Source organism: Fistularia commersonii, chromosome 24 (genome assembly GCF_037954325.1).
Source record: "Fistularia commersonii isolate RoL2024-O1a breed Wild chromosome 24, RoL_Fcom_v1.0, whole genome shotgun sequence".
Classification (NCBI taxonomy): domain Eukaryota; kingdom Metazoa; phylum Chordata; class Actinopteri; order Syngnathiformes; family Fistulariidae; genus Fistularia; species Fistularia commersonii.
Genome location: NC_141307.1, coordinates 9,446,414 through 9,464,404, shown reverse-complemented (window position 1 = coordinate 9,464,404; position 17,991 = coordinate 9,446,414).

Genomic DNA, 17,991 nt, shown 5'->3' with positions numbered 1-17,991 from the left:
ATTGACCTGCAGTCTGATGTAGTACTGGCAGAGCACTTTAAGTCAGGATCTCTGCTGGATTTCTACTCTTCTCTCAAGGAGGAGAACTTTCCAAACATTAGGAGACATGCTCAGAAGATGTTTGTTCTCTTTGGCTCTACCTACATTTGTGAACAAACATTTTCAATGATGAAGTTTACAAAATCCAGGTATAGATCCTCTCACTGATGATCATCTGTCAGCTGTGCTTCACATCTCCACTTCAGACCTTCACTTTCATTAGTTGGATGAGGTTGTATAGACGGGTTAGGAGACACTGATAGTGGCATTACAGTACAAACATAGCAATCAGTTTGGTCTCCTGCTGTTATATTTATCAATTGCCACCAGAGACTGTTACAGTGAGGAGCATTGTTCTCATTTCATAGTTTTTTATAAGTTTGAGATAGGTCCTTCTTTACTCATCAGACTTGTCATTGTTTGTCTCTGCCTTCTCCTGCTGGGTTGGGTGCTCCTGTTTTGGAGGGCTCATCCTGGATCCTTCCAACCTAAACGGTTAGGGATCTGGTGGTTTCTTCACAAATGCAGCTGTTGCCTGAGACGAGTAAGACTATCCTTCTTACTCCCCTTTGTAGTCAGCCTTCTCCTCTAGCCAGTGTTAGTAGGATCAACAGGGAGTACCTTACAGTGTGATTATGAATCCAAGTGGATCGTTCCGCAGTTTTCACTGCAGTCGGCGTGGTCAGAAGTACTTGGAATGGTCCTTCCCAGCGTGCTGAACTCCAACAGCTTCTCTTTATGACTTTCACGAAGATCCAATCACCAACTCGGACCTTCACCTGTGGAGCAGATTGAGATTCAGGCAGATCATTTGCGTCTGTTACATCTCGTTGCCTTCGTGTATTTCTAATGTATTCCACTAAGTTTCTTCTGTGTGGGCCTTCTCTAGGTCTGGATGTGTCATCGGTAACCTGAATGGTCCACCATGTACTATCTATAATGGTGTCAAACCATTCACTGTGGTAACTATGTGCATATACATTTTTACCATATATATGCACTCTCGCCATGTCTTTCCTGTATGTTCCATACATTTTCTTAGTCTGTTTTTTACTGTTTCATTTGTTCTTTCCACTAACCCTGCAGTTTGTGGATGATAAGAACAATGTCTCTTTAAGTCAATGTCCATAACTTGACCCATTGTGTACTACTTCATTTATTCTCTGCAGTATGCCATGGGTTGGCAGAATGTATTTACAGATAGGATTAACTACAGCTTCTGCATCAGCTTTTGTAATGCTGTGACCGCGTCTCGGCAAACTAATCACAGTTTTCCTTATTTACAAAACCAGTATAGCAATTGCTCCCATTTCCCCTCTGTACACGTACATTTACACACATTCCAAACCGACACTCGTCTCCAATACACAGTAGTCCCGCCACGAGGCTACAGTTAGCTAGCGGCTAGCGATCGCATGCTATTAGCACTACCCAAGCTACTGCTGACCTCAACCCTACAAGTTAAACGGCCATTCACTCACTTCACCGGGACTCTTTCGCTCGTTTTTACCTATTTACGTGTCGTTATAACTCTTTACCTGTAACGCAGACATTAGCCACATTACTGGCGTCCAACCTCTTTGCTGCCGACACAGCACTGAACTAATGCTGTGACCGCGTCTCGGCAAACTAATCACAGTTGGTTTCACGCCATCCTGTGGTGGAATGTGGTACTACATACTTACGAACAGTGAGTGAGAGGAAAGGAGCAAGTTGCCAACTCAGGAAATAAAATACATTAAATATCAAAAAAAGGGAGGGGGATGTCTGGTCTTTGCGCTGTCATAGTTGCAATTTCCACCCATTTGCTGTGGCTGTCAATCATTACCAAACAATATCTATATTTTCCTACAGAATTGAATTCAATAAAATCCATGTCCATCACTTCTAAAGGATATTGTGGATCTGGAAACCTTCCTTTCTTTGTTCTTAGTTTCCTTGAGTATTATTTTTAAAGCATGTTATACATTGTGCACACAAATTTTTTAAGTAGGAATTTAGGATAATGGTATAGAAGTGTTTTGACGTAAGTACCTCCATCCCTCCTGTTGACACATGGCAAGGCCCATGGGTCATTTTCATTTATCATCAAAATTCCATTGAAGTCTGTTGCTCCTCTCTTGAGCCAGGATTGTCTTTCAGCAGCTGACGCATTCTCCTGAGCATCTTTTAGTACATCATTGTCAATTAACGATGGTGCGGTAGATAGTTTTTCAGCATGCATGCTGTATTTTTGTTTTTCTGTTTCCTTTGCTATTTTGTCAGCAAAGGCATTTCCTTTTGTAAAATCATCTGTTCCTGAGTGATGTGCTCTGTATTTTACTACTTCTAATTTTCGTGGGAGCAGTATAACTTCTAGCAGTTTTCTTAAGAGTGCTGCATGCGTCACTGTTTTGCCTGTAGTCGTCACCATGCCTCGCTGTTGCCACATTTTTGCAAATACAAAGAGTGTGGAATAGGCATATTGGCAATCAGTGTAAATTGTTACATCAATCCCTTCTGCTACTTGGCAGGTTTCTATCAATGCTATAACTTCAGCTGCTTGGGCTGATAGTGATGTTGGTAACGCCCTCAACCCAGTGGCGCCACTCTTCTAAAGCCAACTTGATGGCCAGGAGCTTTCTATTCCCAATATCATAGTTGCTCTCAGCTGAACTCATCTTCTTTGAAAAAAAGACACAGGCACGTAGGATTGCAGGTAGTTTAATTGGTTTTCAGTCCGGGACTTTCTACACAAGTGGAGATGAGGACAATACGAACTTCTTATCCTAATGAGATCAGACAATGACTGAACCTTTGGGTCCGCCTTTATACTCAGGCCTGTTTAGCGGGATTATTCCCTGGTGCGGTGTGGTCACCAGGTGCGGAGGATAATTGCTGTGATTGCTGTGCCGCTTGCCCGGGGACCCAATGAGTCGTGACACTCGGAGCCTGTGACCCAGGGGTACCGGTCGTAGTTTGTGGTTTGAAAATGTCGAACAAATCCTTTTCCTGGTTGTGACAGGTTCGCTAGCTTATGAGTTACCCAAGCTTTCTTTACTATGCCCAGCTTTTCTTCAAAACTCCATCTAGAAAACAGTTTTAACAATATATGAGCAACTGAATCCGTTTCTTCTCCTCCTGCAGCCATTGTGGGTTGACAATGCCAATATTAAACAAACACAACTATATTTCTGTCCGCAGCTTGCGAGTACGCTTCTCCTCGTTAATACACTTGTCCACTCTCTGACTATGCAATCAGAGGGTGTGAATATGCTGATGTTGCTATGGCCTGCTAGAAGGCTTTGATGTCGCCAACTCAAAATCTAATTGGTTGAAGCAACAGCGTCATCAACACTTATTATTTGCGTAAAGGGCTTGCAGAACTGATTGTGCAGGCCCCCCAACAGGCAGATTCCTTTGACTTTGACCCTGCCTGACAACCAATTATGGCTGGAATGTGATTGTTAATATGAAAGTATATGTCTGGAAGCGGCACAACCAGGGGAAAAGCTATGAAAGGAAGTGAACCGACCATTTGGAATTATTTAATAAAAATTCATGGATAAAATATAATTAACGTTTGTGATTCAGATATTTCTTAGGGCCAGCAGAGAAGGCCTTGCAGGCCCTGACAGCCCACCACTGCTTGGATCAATGATTATCTGTACTTGGCATGATCGGCTTGTATTTGGATGTGTCATATTAATCTTTTCAGTGAGTTTTTGTGTTTTGCTGTGTCCATGGGCACTTTGAACTTTTATCTTTGTGTTTGAATATTTTATTTTTGGAAGTGCTCTTGTCAAAACTGTTTTGCAAGCTCCTGTATTATTACTGTCAAATTATTCAGTAGTTCCCATGCACTTGCTATATTTATACTTTCTAGTCCTTCCTCTTCTTCATCATCATCACCTGAATGAGTTGGGGTGCGTGCACTTGGTAAGGGTGCTCTTGCCCACACTGTCGTGACCAATGGCCTGTTTTACCACAATGCCAACATGAGTCATCTCTGTCTATTTTGTCTTTTCTCAATTCCACTCTGATATCTAATTCTTCCTGTACTCCCTCTCTGGGGTCTTTGTCCTCTACGACCTCCTTGAAACATTACCAATCCTTCATCATCATCATCATCTTCCATTACATAAACTGATGTTTCTTTGGCTGTTTGTAATTCCTCCGCATGCCTTTGCATACACCATAACATTTTCTACTGTCTCTGTTTACCAATCAATCAGACATATAAGAATAAGAACTGTTGTCAGAGGTTATCTGAGCAGTAGATCTGCGTGTTACCCCTCAATACCGGCTTGGTCTTTTACGGAGGAATAATATGTGTGACACGTCTCATGCTTTGCAGAACTGGAAGAGGTTACGTTTATTTTCAAGCAAATAAAAACACAACGGACAGACCGGAAGCTGGGACTGGCCCTTCAAAATGAAACGGAAAATAATTGAGAGCATATTTCTCAGTTAACAGCACCCCCACTTGCTCTCATATTATTGGTATCTTTGCCCATTTACATCAAAATAAAATACTCAACTTTGAAAAATTCAACAACTCAAACTGTGATGCAGGCTTTGTCATAACATCTGCCAGCATCTCTTGTGTTGGACAATACTGTAGGGCTACCTTTCCACATATTCTCTTTGTGACATCTTAACACACTCCTCTGACTGATCAAAATCAATACCCAGAAAATAATTTTAAATCTAGCTGTCAGCAAGATTTTCACCTCTGTCATTACTTCCTCATCACTCACAGCTATGATTAAATCATCTACCCATATTATGATGATGACTTTGTCATTTTGGTTTTCGTTGACATAGACACAATGATCTGCTTCATTCTGTATAAAGTCATTGTCAATCAAGTAAGAATGGAGCATCAGATTCCAATCACGACCTGCCTGTTTAAGGCCGTATAGTGACTTTTCGAGTTTACACATTAGCTTCTGTTTTGTATTTGTTACTTCATACCCTTCTGGTTGTTCTACATAGAGCTCACAATCTATGGGTGCATGAAGATAGGCTGTCTTTACGTCCATTTGGTGTCATTGTCAGGGTTTCACACCTGATCCCGATTTGTAATCTGCGCCAGCTGCAGTAGATGCCGCTAATCAAGATCCCTATAAAGGGCAGCGGCACGCTCTGCCTGGCACTGGGGGATTGTGGTGCTCAGACCACTCCTTGCCTCCTTGCCTCCTTGCCTCCTTGCCTCCTTGCCTCCTTGCCTCCTTGCCTCCTTGCCTCCTTGCCTCCTTGCCTCCTTGCCTCCTTGCCTCCTTGCCTCCTTGCCTCCCGCTTTATATTTGTTTGTGCTATCTTAATTTCTTTTTAGTGCATACACCCACCTTCCCCCTACTGCACACTTGCCTTGGGGTAGCTGTGTTAGGGTGAATGTTGTTCTCTCTCAATGACCCCATCTCTTTGTCCATAGCTTTCATCCACTTGTCAGCATTAAGTGAACTCCTTGCCTCTTTAAATGTCTGTGGGACACCACACGCCAGTCTATAACAGTAGTCAATGTTAGTGAACACTTGGTCATCGTCAATAGCCCAAGTCACATAACCATTTAAGTAACTGGGCTTCTTTTTGGTTCTAGTTGATTGTCTCACATTGTCTGCACTGGTTGGCTGTGTCACACGGTCAGATACAGGGCTGCCCATTTCCATATGTTCCTGCACTCTTTCCTCTGTATGTGACTTTCTGTTTGGTCTCCCTGAGTCTAACTGATGATCATCATCCTGGTCTAAGCTCATCTCAATCTGGGTTTATTGCTCTGGAGATGACAAATTTTAGCAGTCTGTGTTTTAGTACTCTTTCACTATTTGGATAATAAACAAAATAAGCTGGACTATTTTTGTCATATCCAATGAAAATTACCTTCTCACCTCATGAGTCAAGTTTCTTTTTGTTGTGCTTGTAGGCATAGCACACAGCACCAAACTTTTGCATTTGTGACACATTTGGTTTTGTTTCCCGTCAACATAAAGTAAGCCGTCTGCTTATTGAATTATTAAAGCATCGGTTCTTGACCACTGCTGCTGTCTGCACTACATAGGTCCACAATGTTTTGGGTAGGTTGCTACCTAGTAACATGCACCACGCCATGTCGAATAAAGTCCGAATAAAGTTTCTCTCTGCTGTCCCGTTTTGGTGTGGTGAGTATGGCGCTGACGTTTCATGTCTAATACCCCGTTTAGTCATTAGTCCTTGGTACTCTTTTGACATAAACTCAGTACCATTGTCAGATCTCATACACTTAATCTTCCCATAAGGGGCAGTGTCTGCTAAGAATCTCTCTGTGGCACTCACTGTATCACTCTTTTGTTTGAGAAAGTCCACAAAAATTGTACTGGAATAATCATCAGTAAACGACAATGCAAATCTGTGTCCATCTATAGATATGGGATCTACTGGCCCTGCCAGATCTGTATGCACTAAATCAAACACCTCTGTTGCTCTTGCATCAGGCTCTCTGTTTCTGATCTGCACAAACTTCCCTTGAATACACACTTCACATGGTGATACAGGTTTTTCAGTTGTCCCTTTGATTACCATACCATCAACCACTTTTGTCAACTTTTGTACATCGCTATAATTAAAATGGCCGAAAATTTCATGCCATGTTTGTAAATCAAAACACCCTTTGCATTTGTCATTACTTTCATCTGCTGTAGATAGGTAGTAAAGTTTGTTCTGCACATTAATAGGAAATACAGTACCGTCACTCATTTTGACCATGTCTTTTCCTACATTGAAGATTACCGTTGCTCCGCTTGCTGTGGTGGCCATCACAGATAAAATGTCCTGTGGATAGGAAGGGATGAACAGCATGTTTCTCAGTGTTGCTGTGTGGTGACGTCCTCTGCTATCTATGAGGATCGACTCTGCCTCTCCCCGCTGCTTCCCCACGCCTTGACACTTGGTCCCGTCTACCAGCTCAACATGGTGTGTGTCAGCTCTGAAAGTCTCATCGAAGCTCTTGAACTTTGTCTCATCTGTGATGATGTGGGAAGTAGCGTCCACCATTAGGCCTTTCATCTTCACACCACGCTCTGGAACGATGTCCGCTCCCCGGTCTTCGGTCAAGAAAACATACGATGTGTTGCCCTCTCCCTCTGCGGCTTGTCTCGCTTGTTCACTTGTTAGACGACGCCTGCAGTTTGCATCTCTGTGCGTCGAGCTTTTGCAAAAACCGCACCACTGTCTTCTTTGGCATGTTCTTGCTTTGTGCCCCTTCACACCACATTTAAAGCACACCATATCCACCATTGTGTTTTTGTCATTGCCCCTCAGAGTGTCATTTACTTTCGTGTTCACTTTCATAGCATTATCTGACACATGAGCGCAGAGTTTTTCAGTGTCTTCATGTGAACGCAATCTCCTTTTAAAATCAGCAAATTTGAGCTTTTCTTCACTTTGAGTCACATGAACTGCAAATGGTTTGAACGATTCTGGAAGTCCCTTTAGCACCATAGCTATGAGAAGATCATCACTCATGACTTCCTCTGCATTTCTTAGCACCGTGATTATAGTCTCTGCCCTAATCACAAAGTCTGTTACGCTTTCACTGCTTCCTTTCTGCAGTTTTGTCAGGTCAGTATACAGGTTTATAATGCGAGGCTTCCCTTTACCTGCATAATACTCTCGTAGCATCTTCAGTGCCTTTCTCCCATCATCTGCAGCTTCGCGCATGACCAGGCCTAGACTTTTGTCATCTAAAAACTGGATCAGCTGGGCATAGGCCATTTCATTCTGCTCCTTGTCCTTCGCCTCCTCGTCATCGTCATCAAATTCTGGAGTTTCACTCAGAATTGTGTCTTTGAGCCCCTGCAGCCGCATGTAGGCCAAGAATTTTGTCTCCCAGAGTTCATACTGCTTCTCATCTCCGGTAAAAACTAGCTGTGACCATCTACTTGGCCGCTCCATGGCTTGCTAGTTAGAGCACGTGGTAGCACTGTTAGCAGCTGCGAGCTAATCAAGCTCACCTTCACGCCGAGTTCGCAGTATCGTCGCTCTTCTCAGCGGCTCCAAACTGTCTTCAGCCGTCTTTGGGGGTTTCCTGGGCCATTAACCTGCTGTCAGAGGTTATCTGTGCAGTAGATCTGCGTGTTACCCCTCAATACCGGCTGGGTCTTTTACGGAGGAATAATATGTGTGAGACATCTCTTGCTTTGCAGAACTGGAAGAAGTTAAGTTTATTTTCAAGCAAATAAAAACACAACGGACAGACCGGAAAATAAAACGGAAAATAATTGAGAGCATATTTCTCAGTTAACAATAAGAACAACTTTATTTATCCCGAAGGAAATTGTTGTGCCAGAGTTTCAAGTAAAACATAACAATAATAAATACAAGTAGGAAATTGTGTAAACAGCATAAAAAAAGAAAGGTGGGGAGAGTAAGAAATACAAATAAAACTATAAAGTGTCTAAGTAGCAGTCAAGGCTATAAAGTGTCTTAAGGTCTTAAGTACAAAGATTTTGAGATTCCCTGTGGCTGAAGGGAGAGGAATTAAAAAGTCTGATAGCCTCAGGTAGGAAAGACCTCCTGGGGCATTCAGTGGAGCTCCTCGGTGGTCCTCTCAGCAGACCAAGTTTCACATGTAGTTGGTAAGGAGAATCATCCTGCTCATTGAATTCTAATCCACTATGGTTTCCAAATTTCCCTTCATTGCAGAATTGAAACTGTGTAACAGTTTCTCCTGTTTCTTGTTTGCATGCTGCTGACTGTGCATGGGCTGCGGTGGCTGCATGCAGTGGTCTTGCTCTATTTAATACTGCTTGTACAGCAGCCAGATAATTTCCAACAATAGGACCATCTGTTGGATGTTGACAAATCTCTTGTTGGAGATTTCCTCCTTTGTAATCACCTCGATATCTTGCCCATTTTAATAGAAAGACAAGTTTGAATATTTGTTCTAACTCCAATCCAATCAAACTCTATGACTCAGCTAGATGGAAAACTGCATCTTGGAATGGCCCCCAGCCATTATCTGCAGCTTCTTTTACCTCAGTATGTGATATCTTTACACATGGGGGTTTTCCGCATCGTGTGGATTCGGAACTTGTATGATAGGATATAATTTGGCCTCATCTACAATATAACTTTTGTTAAGGTTCTTTCTCCGTGTTTTGTATGGATGTGTTGGTTTTACTTTTACTTGTTCTTGTTTGTCTTTGTGTATGTCCTCATATGCTGGCAGCTTTTTAAGATCTGGGTATAATGGCTCTGGAACCCCTCCCACTGCGCCTTGTGGCATCTCCAGTGGTCGGGGTTGCTGCATCACAGCTTTGACGGCTGTTCCATTATCCTCCTTCTGCACAAACATAGTTTCTTTACTCTGATCTTTAATTTGTTCTTTTTTTCTTCTTTTGTATACTTTGTGTTCGTGTAGAGGCTTGTTTAATCCATTTTTCAACTTTTCTCACTTCGTCAAACTTTTCATCACTCTTTTTCTTGTTTTTGCATTTTTCGTGTTCATCCATACGTTTTTAATTATGGTAATCTTAATTTTCCATCCCTGCTGTATTTCTTTTTCCGTTTTCTTTAATATTTTGTAGTATCTGGATCCAATTTGTGCATGAACTTCACATCCCCTTCCAAGGCTTTTAGTTTCCCATTTTTTTTTTACACTACAGGTTGTTGTGGTTAACTATCAGTCACAATGTTCACAGAGATCATTGACCGTGCCAAGCTCTTATAGAACCTAATATTCTGCAGACACAGTTGTCACTGCAAACCAACTTTCTCAATTTTAACCAAAACCTAAAAATTACACTTACTTCAGAGACTGACTTTAGTCAGTATAAAAAATCTCTTTGAAGTGACAACACACACATATATTCCAGTGCACCCTGCTGTTCTTTCTTTTCTTAGGGCTAAAAGTATAAACCTCTGTCTACTTTCTTTTGAAGGAAAAAGTATGAACCACACCTACTTTCTTTTCGCGAACAAAAGTATAAACCACATCGACTTTCTTTTAATGGACAAAACCATACTCAGTCTGTTAATTTGGTGTTTACTCCTTGGCCTTCTCGGTCCAGTCAGATCCTGTCAATCCAGCGATGGCAGGTGTAAGGAGGAAGTTCTAATCACCGGTCTTTCTCTCAGATCACTAGATCTGGCAGTCATTTGGATATAATATCTTTATCTCACCAAGTTGACAGTTTTTGGCACAAGTTGTAATTCTTTAAAGCTGGTGTCTGAAGCTCAAATTTTCCGATAAGGATGTGATTATACACAATACAGAATCTAAACAATGTATAAATTCACTCAAATCCAGTCGCAAGAATGAAAGACAAAGCTATTTATTCAAAAATGTTTATCACACCAAATTGAATTTTTTGGAACAAGTTTTAAATTACTTTGGAATTCTTTAAAGCTGGTAATTGTTGAAATATATTGAATAGGATGTGATTCTGCACAGTATATGTCATCTTTATTTAAATGCAGCCGAAGGTTAGAAAGATAAAGCCATTTGGTCAAAATGTTGTATCTCAACAAGTCGAAGGTTTTTTGCAAAAGTTATAAATAACTTTGTAATTCTTTAAATCTGGTGTCTGTTTTTGGAATATGCTGAATAGGGTGTAATTCTACACAATATATGTCACATTTACTGAAATCCAGCCATTTGGACATCAAGTGTTTATCTTACCAATTGAAGCTTTTTAGAACAAGTTTTAAACAAGAAGAGAATTATTGAAAACTGGTGTCTGGTGCTAAAATATGTTGAAAAGGACATGATTCTACACAATATCTGCGACAGTTACTGATATGGAGCCACATCTTTAAAAGATAAACCCATTTGGTCAAAAAGTGTTTATCTTCCAAGTTTAAGATTATTGGCACAGGTTGTAAATAACTTTGGAATTCTTAGTGCTGGTGCCTGGTGCTGAATTATGCTGAATATGACATGATTCTACACAAAGTATGTCATCTTTACCTAAATCTACCCAAAGGTTTAAACCATAAACCTATCTGGTCAAAACTCTTGATGTCATGATGTTGAAGCTTTTTGGACCAAGTTGTACATAACAAGTGAATTCTTAAAACTGGTGTCTGGTGCTAAAATATGTTGAAAAGGCCATGATTCTACACAATATATGTCACATTTACTGAAATCCAGCAGCAGGTTTAAAAGATAAAGCCATTTGATCAAAAATGTTTATCTCACCAAGTCGAATGTTTATGGCACAAGTTGTAAATAACTTTGGAATTCTTTAAAGGTTGTGTCTTGCGCTGAAATATACTGAATATTAAGGATTTCTACAAAATATAGAATCTACAAAATGAATAAATTCACTCAAATCCAGACTCAACAATGAAAGGAAAGAGCCTGGGACTGAGAGTAGGGACTTTGAATATTGGGACTATGACAGGAAAAGGTAGAGAGTTGGTGGACATGATGCAGAGAAGGAAGGTAGAATACTGTGTGTCCAGAAGACCAGGTGGAAGGGTAGGCTAGTAGTTGAGGAGCAGGCTTTAAGTTGTGCTATTATGGTACTTACAAGAAGAGAAATGGAATAGGAGTTATCTTAAAGGAGGAGTTTGTTAGGAATGTCCAAGAGGTGAAAAGAATGTCAGATAGACTTATGAGTCTGAAATTGGAAATTGAAGGTGTGATGCTCAATGTTGTTCGTGGCTATGCCCCACAGGTGGGATGTGAATCTGAAGAAAAGGAGAAGTTCTGGAACGAGTTAGATGAAGTGATACAGAATATTCCCAGAAATGAGAGAGTGGTAATTGGTGCAGACTTCAATGGACATGTTGGCGAAGGCAATAGAGGGGATGAAGAAGTGATGGGCAGATTTGGTATCCAGGATAGGAATGCAGAGGGACAGATGGTGGTAGATTTTGCAAAAAGGATGGAAATGGCTGTAGTGAACACATTTTTCCAGAAAAAAACAGGAACATAGGGTATCTTATAAGAGTGGAGGTAAGAGCACGCAGGTAGACTACATCTTGTATAGATGAGGTAACCTGAAAGAGATCAGTGACTGCAAAGTAGTTGTAGGTGGGAGTGTTGCCAGACAGCATAGGATGGTGGTTTGTAGGATGACTCTGGTGACAAGGAAGATGAAGAGGACAAAGGCAGAGCACAGGACTAAATGGTGGAAGCTGAAAAGGGAGGAGTGTTGCATGGTTTTCAGGGAGGAGTTAAGAAAGGGTCTGGGTGGTCACGGTGAGCTTACAGATGATTGGACAACAGCAGCTCGTATTATCAGGGAGACAGATAGGAGAGTACTTGGTGTGTCATCTGGAAGGAAAGTAGATAAGGAGACTTGGTGGTGGAATGAGGAAGTGCAGGAGTATATGCAGAGAAAGCGGTTAGCAAAGACGAAGTGGGATACTGAGAGGACTGAAGAGAATAGACAAGAGTTCAGGGAGATTTGGCGAAAGGTAAAGATACAGGTAGCAAAGGCAAAACAAAGGGCGTATGATGACTTGTATGCTTGGTTGGATAGTAAGGAGGGTGAGAATGATCTATACAGGTTGGCAAAACAGAGATAAAGATGGAAAGGATGTACAACAGGTCCGGGTGATTAAGGACAGAGAGGGAAATGGATTGACAGATGCTAGAAGAGATATGGGAAGATGGAAAGAGTACTTTGAAGAGCTGATGAATCTGGAAAGCAAAATAGAGGCAAGGGTAGAAGAGGGGACTATTGTAGGCCACAAAGTAGCACAAATTACTAAAAGGGAAGTGAGGAAGGCATTGAAGAGGGTGAAGAGTGGAAAAGCAGTTGGTCCTGATGATACACCCATGGAGGTGTGGAAGTGTCTAGGAGAGGCAGCGGTAGATTTTCTGACTAGATTATTCAATAGGATCTTAGAGAGTGAGAAGATGCCTGAAGAATGGAGACAAAGTGTGATGGTGCCTATTTTTAAGAATAAAGGGGATGTGCAGAATTGTGGCAACTATAGAGAGATAAAGTGTATAAATCATACAATGAAGTTAGAGGAAAGAGTAGTGGAAACTAGACTGAGAGCAGAAGTCAGCATTTGTGAACAACAGTATGGCTTCATGCCTAGGAAGAATACTACAGATGCAGTATTTGCATTGAGAATGCTAATAGAAAAGTACAGAGAAGGCCAGAGGGAGCTCCATTGTGTTTTTGTAGACCTAGAAAAAGTATATGACAGGGTGCCATGAGAGGAGCTCTGGTATTGTATGAGGAAGTCTGGAGTGGCAGAGAAGTATGTTAGACTGGTGCTGGACATGTATGCTTCTTGTGAGACACTGGTACGGTGTGCTGTAGGGGTAACCGAGAAGTTCAAGGTTGAGGTGGGACTCCATCAGGGATCAGCTCTGAGCCCCTTCTTGATCGCAATGGTGATTGACAGGCTGACAGATGAGGTTAGACAGGAATCCCCATGGACCATTATGTTGGCGGATGACACTGTGATCTGTAGTGAGAGCAGACAACAGGTAGAGGAAAATCTAGAGAGGTCGAGGTATGCTCTCGAAAGGAGAGGAATGAAAGTTAATTGCAGCAAGACAGAATATTTGTGTGTGAATGGGGGGAACTCGGGTGGAACGGTGAGGCTACAGGGAATGGAGATCAAGAAGCTGGAGGATTTCAGGTACTAAGGGTCAACAGTCCAGAGCAACGGAGAGTGTGGAAAAGCGGTGAAGAGACGGGTCCAAGCTGGTTGGAATGGGTGGAGAAAAGTGTCAGGGGTACTATGTGATAGAAGACTTTCAGCCAGAATAAAAGGAAAGGTGTACAAGACAGTGGTGAGACCAGCGATGATGTATGGACTAGAAACTGTTACAATGATCAAAAGACAGCAGGCAGAACTAGAGGTTGCAGAGATGAAGATGTTGAGGTTCTCTTTGGGAGTGACCAGGATGGATAGGATCAGGAATGAGGCTATCAGAGGAACAGCACATGTTCGATGTTTTGGAGAGAAGGTCAGAGAAGCCAGACTGAGATGGTTCGGTCATGTACAGAGGAGGGATGGAGAATATATTGGTAGACGGATGCTGGAATTGGAGCTGCCAGGTAAGAGGTCTGGAGGAAGACCAAAGAGAAGATTTATGGATGTCGTGAGAGAGGATATGAAGGTAGTTGGCGTGAGAGAGGAAGATACAGAGAATAGGGTTAGATGGAGAAAGTTGACTCGCTGTGGTGACCCCTGACGGGAAAAGCCGAAAGAAGAAGAAGACGAAGAATTCTTTAGGTGCTGGTGTCTGGTGCTAAAATTTGTTGAATAGGACTTGACTCTACACAATATATGTCACAAAAAATAAGGATAAAGCCATTTGGACATGAAGTGTTGAAGGTTTTGGCACAAGATGTTAATAACTTTGTAATTTTTTAAAGCTGGTGTATGTTGCTGAAATATGCTGAATAGGATGTGATTCTACACAATACAGAATCAACACAATATATTAACTCACTCCAATCCAGCAGCAAGAAAGAAAGATAAAGCCATTTGATCAGAAAGGTTTATCTTACCAAATTGAAGGTTTTTGAACAAGTTGTAAATCACTTTTCGAATTCGTTAAAGCTGTTTTTTGTTGTTGAAATATGTTGAATGGATGTGATTCTACACAATATATGTCAAATTTTCATGATATGTTGCAGGTGAACAGATAAAGCCATTTGGTCAAAATTGTTTGTCCACAAGATGACGCCCATTCACCGTCCCGTGGATTTGAGGAGGATTTCCATGTGTCTGATTGTTAATTTTTTTTTATGCTTCGGCGTCCTATTGGTCGGCCGTGCACCACGTGACCGAGGAGATGCGGAAGACGCATCAGCGATGTTGTTTGAAGTGAAGATGACGGTGCACCCTCTCAAATTGCAGAGACGAATGTTTAACGTACCATTTGGTGCGTCTACTGTATTGTGTTGGTAGATGATAATGCAAAGAGGCAGGAGGGTTGTGGGTGACGTGTGACATAAGTTTTTTAACTGGACAACCTGTCTCTACGCCTTGCTTCCGTGTACCGAAGTAAATTCCCACCAAGGAATCTGATCTTAGCGCAAATGGATTGTGTTTGACGACAAAAGACGACAGCCCCGATCCGTCCACCACACTGGTCGCGTTTAAAGACTGTCAGACCGGGATCGTGGCAAAGTTCTCCCGTTTGTAAAACAATAGAAACCAATTGTGGCATCAGGAGGATGGACGGAATGTGTTCTGTGTTCTGACTTCTTCATGAAAATTGAAGCGTCTGTGTCGTTTCGGTCATTCCGACCCATCGGAACTCAGAGTTTTTCTTGTCGTTGAAGGGCTGCGATGGCTGACCCTGGATCAGCTTCTGAAAGGAGCAATGCATGACTCAAAACCGAGTCATGTTCTCTGACTTTTGTTTTATTGGCTGTATTTGTACTAAGGAATCAATTACATGCTTGTGGTCATGTGGCACTCTCGTCTGTTGTTTAAACACATTTTCATCTGCTTGTTCATATGGGAAATGAAAACATTATTATTGAAAATCTCTGGTAAAACTTAAAATGTTTTTTTTATTTTACTGAGTTCTAAATTCACCTTTCTGTGAAAAGGATTTTTTAATCATCTCTGAACAAGCAAGGCTGATTTGAAGCGACTTGCACAAAGATCTACAGACACATTTTTAATTGCGTATTGTAAATGTGTAATACTGAAACACATCTCTTGTGTGTTTTGTAATTTCAGGATGAGTAGAAAAGTCTGATGTTTACTACCTTTCAGGGGAGATCCTGCATTTCCAATCCAATCTGTATCCTGTCCTACAACCCCCTGAAGGGATTCAATGCAGCGTTGGTCTGTTCTGCATCTGAGGCTTCCACCATCCAAGGCTGGACCTGCAGCTCTGATATCAAAGGAATGGCTGTTTCGACGAGGTGGAACCGTGGCCAGTAAGCTTTCCTTTCACGATGGAAATGCTCCCTTACTTGTTGGCTTCCAACTTCTTCTTCCCCAGGTAGTGTTGGAGTGAAGCTTCTCCAGCAGGCATTTGGTAGAGGTGATGGTGGGGATCTAGGTGGTCATTTCATGTTCTTCAACTGTTGTACTGGGGGGCTTTTCCAATAATTATTTGGAGGCACGAATCGGAGGCAGCCGCTGTCAAGCCTGCAGTAGCTCCCCTCCGTCGCTCCACCGAGATGCACCGATGATCATCTCCATTGCCATGGTAAAGGCTAGAGGGGATGTGGCGCAGCCTGCCCTGAAGCCCACTTCCAATGATCACCATGTTTTGTACTCTGTGGTTGTTTTACAGAATAAGAAATGCTGGAGGAAGCTTCTGACCAGGTTTGTGGTGGTTTCATGCACTTGGAAGAGGTTGAAGGCCTCCCAGAGGACAGATGTGGGGATGGATTAAGACGCCTTGGCTTGGTTGAGGAATATAACATGCAGGTCTCTTCTGTACCCTTTGAAGATTTTATTTGTTATTATGTTTCAGGTGAGTTTGAAGTGAGAAGTTATGACTTGTTATCGCGAAGACATGCACCGGGGGTTCAAGATATGTTTAAAGAGGACAGAATTCACGCAGAGGTGCACTGTTTGTCATAGCTTCATTTTGACATTGATTTTCAGTCCAGTCAAGGTGCTGTGAGACTTCATTGTGTTGTTGGTGCTGATTGCCATCACCCTGTTCATAGGTGAAACTAAAAACTTGAATGTTGTATTTGAATATTTGACAATTTGATTAAAATAAGCTCAAAATGATCATTACAGTCTAAATCAGCTCATTTTAAAATGTTGATTTGAATAGGTGTCAGTACCCAGTATCCAGATAAAGTGGGGCAAAACAGTATTTAGTCAGCCAACAATTGTGCAAGTTCTCCCCCTTAAAAACATGATCGAGGTCTTTCATTTTCATCATTGGTATACTTCAACTATGAGAGACAGAAAATCTCATTGTCTGATTTTTAACAAACTTATTTGGACATAATGATGGTGAATAAGTAGTTAGTCAGGAACAAACATTCATTGCAATACTTTCTTATATACCTTTTGCTGGCAATGACAGGTCAAAGATTTTCTGAAAAGTCTTCATAAGGTATTCCAGGGGCGGGCAAACTTTTTGGCTCAGGGGCCGGATTGACTTTTAAAATCTGACAATATGATACATGTAAAACAAAAAATGTATTTGTGAACAGTACATATCAGACTCTTTTGATATTCGCTTTGAAAATAAAACCGACTTGGTTTTGAAGGCTCTGACATTTCTTGCATTTCATTCACAAACTGTTTTTTTGGTTGGATCTTCACGTCCAGCTCATTCATGTGTGTCAGTAGGTCCACAGTAAATGTTAAATAACAAAGCCAATCCGTGTTATTCAGTTCAGGATAAATTCTCAAGAGTTCTGAAGTAGCTCCAAAAATTGATAATCTCCAGTTTGAGCTCCCACATTCGTTGATCCAATCATACATATCAAGCATGAATTCTGTACCAATCTTTGATTGGCCAGATGTGGCCTGTTTAAGAATAAGAATAAGAACAACTTTATTTATCCCAAAGGAAATGGTTGTGCCAGAGTTTCAAGTAAAACATAACAATAATAAATAAAGCGGGGATAAAAAATGGATGAACTTTTCCTTGTTTTATTCATTATGAACATTTTCCATCAGCCGTGTTACAGGCACTGCTTTTCCAGGACATATTTGCAAATGTTAACAGTATGTATTTCATTAAAAGTAAAAAAAAAAAAAAGGTTAATGTGTAAATATCTGGTTACAATGTGAACACCTGCAGTTCACAGACAAGTGCAGCTTATGTGTTTGTGTTTTTACCCGCTGTGGTTTATATTCAGATGAGCTCCAGATGTCCAGATGTCACTTTCTAGGACTTTCAAGTTGCACAACAGTGCTCATTATCACGGCATCTCCTCTGGTCCTGCTCACTCTAGGTGAACAGCAGGGGGTCCAGGGCGGGTCGGTGTTGGATCTCAGGTAAGACAGAACAACAAGGTGCTCAGAGGACGTCAGTCACTCCTACAGAGCCAGGATGGGAGATCTGTACCCAGGGTC